This window comes from Triticum urartu, chromosome 6 (genome assembly GCF_003073215.2).
Source record: "Triticum urartu cultivar G1812 chromosome 6, Tu2.1, whole genome shotgun sequence".
Lineage (NCBI taxonomy): Eukaryota > Viridiplantae > Streptophyta > Magnoliopsida > Poales > Poaceae > Triticum > Triticum urartu.
In genome coordinates this window covers 312,773,476-312,775,892 of record NC_053027.1, presented here as the reverse complement: position 1 = coordinate 312,775,892, position 2,417 = coordinate 312,773,476, and positions in this window count along the sequence as shown.

Genomic DNA, 2,417 nt, shown 5'->3' with positions numbered 1-2,417 from the left:
AGGCAGAGGACTCGTCAGATGTCATCATGGGTAACCTTCCTGTTAACGATATTCCAGCTAAACTTCTTTTTGACACTGGTGCATCGCATTGTTTCATCTCAAGACCTTTTGCATCTAAGCATGAGTTGGCTTTGCAAGTTTTGCCTAGACCGATAGCAGTTGTCTCTCCCGATAGGCGCATGAATGCTAACTCCATTGTTCCGGATGTTACTATCACTTTGGGTGACTAAAAGTTTCTGTCTTCTCCTACGATTCTTGGTGACTCGGATATTGATCTTATTCTTGGTATGGATTGGCTTTCTAAGCACAAGGCTTAGCTTGATTGTGCTGCCAGGCAGATTCAATTGACTCATTCCTTTGAGGATGTAATTGTCTTTGCCGCTCGTGATGATACCATCCGTCTCTTTTCTCTCAATGAGAAGGGTGAACTGGATGCCATCTCTCAAATTCCAGTCATTTGCGAATATCAAGTTGTCTTTCCAGAAGAGCTTCCAGGAATGCCTCCGGGCCGGCCAGTTGAATTCGTCATCGATCTTGAGCCTGGCACGGAACCTGTTTGCAAACGTCCTTACAAGCTTGGACCTGAAGAGTTGAAGGAGCTGAAGAAGCAACTCGATATTCAAGAGCGAATGGTTCTCATCCGACCTAGTTCTTCTCCGTGGGGTTGTGGAGTTCTTTTTGTGAAGAAGGAGGATGGAACGGACCGACTCTGTGTTGACTACCGTCCATTGAACAAGAAGACTATCAAGAACAAGTACCCACTTCCCAACATCAATGAGCTGTTCAAACAACTCAAAGGTGCTCAAGTATTCTCCAAGCTTGATCTCTGTATGGGCTACCACCAGATTCGAATCCGTGAGCAAGGTATTCCCAAGACGGCTTTCAGAAGAAGCTATGGTTCATATGAATACACGGTCATGTCTTTTGGCCTCGTCAACGCCCCGCCGACTTTCTCTCGCATGATGAACTTCATCTTCAACGCCTACACAAATGACTTTGTCTTGGTCTACCTCGATGACATTTTGGTCTTTTCAAAGAATAAGGAAGATCATGCCAAGCACTTGCGTTTGGTGCTCGATAAGCTCAGGGAACATCAGTTCTACGCCAAGTTCTCAAAGTGCGAGTTTTGGCTCGATGAGGTTCTTTATCTTGGGCACATCATCTCTGCCAAGGGCATAGCGGTGAATCCTGAGAAGGTGTCTGCAATTGTGAATTGGGAACCACCTCAGAACGTGAAGCAACTCCGCAGCTTCCTCGGTCTCGCAAGCTACTGCCGAAGGTTCGTTGAGAACTTTTCAAAGATCGCGAAGCCTCTTTCAAACCTTCTCCAGAAGCACGTCAAGTACGTTTGGTCTCCGGAATGTGACATCGCTTTCAACACTTTGAAAGATAAATTAGTCACTGCTACAGTTCTGACTCCTCCTGATGAATCCAAACCGTTCGAGGTCTTCTGCGATGCCTCTCTTCATGGCCTTGGTGCAGTGTTGATGCAAGAGAAGAAAGTTGTGGCCTATACCTCTCGCCAGTTGAAGCCCAACGAGAAGAACTACCCCACTCATGACCTCGAGTTGGCGGCAGTTGTGCATGCTCTTTTGACTTGGAGACATCTCTTATTGGGAAGAAAAGTGGACATCTTCACTGACCACAAGAGTCTCAAGTACATCTTCACTCAGCCTAATCTCAACCTCAGGCAGACTCGTTGGGTCGAGATGATTCAAGAGTACAATCCGAGTATTGAGTATACTCCAGGCAAGGCCAATATGATTGCTGACGCTTTGAGCGGGAAGGCTTACTGCAACAGTCTGATTATCAAGCCTTACCAACCCGAGCTTTATGAAGCTTTTCGCAAACTCAATGTGCAAGTCGTTCCTCAAGGTTTCCTCGACAACCTTCAAGTCTCTCCTACTTTGGATGATCAGATTCGCGAGGCTCAACTTCTTGATGCTATGGTGACGAAGGTGAAGATTGGGATTGCCAAGAGTCAACCCAAGTACAAGTGTTATCGCCTTGATGACAAGGATACTCTCTTCTTCGAAGATCGCATTGTTGTGCCCAAAGGTGACCTTCGTAAAGTCATCATGAACAAGGCGCACAATTCGCTCCTCTCCATCCACCCTGGGAGTACGAAGATGTACCAGGACCTCAAGCAGGCTTATTGGTGGACTCGAATGAAGCGCGAGATTGCTCAGTTCGTGAATGAATGTGATGTCTGCAGAAGAGTGAAGGCAGAACACCAAAGACCAGCTGGTCTCCTACAACCTCTTGCCATTCCAGAATGGAAGTTTAACCACATTGAGATGGACTTCGTGACTGGGTTTCCAAAGTCCAAGCGTGGCAATGATGCTATATTCATTGTCATCGACAAACTCACTAAAGTGGTTCACTTTCTGCCTATCAAAGAGTCTATCACTGCAGTT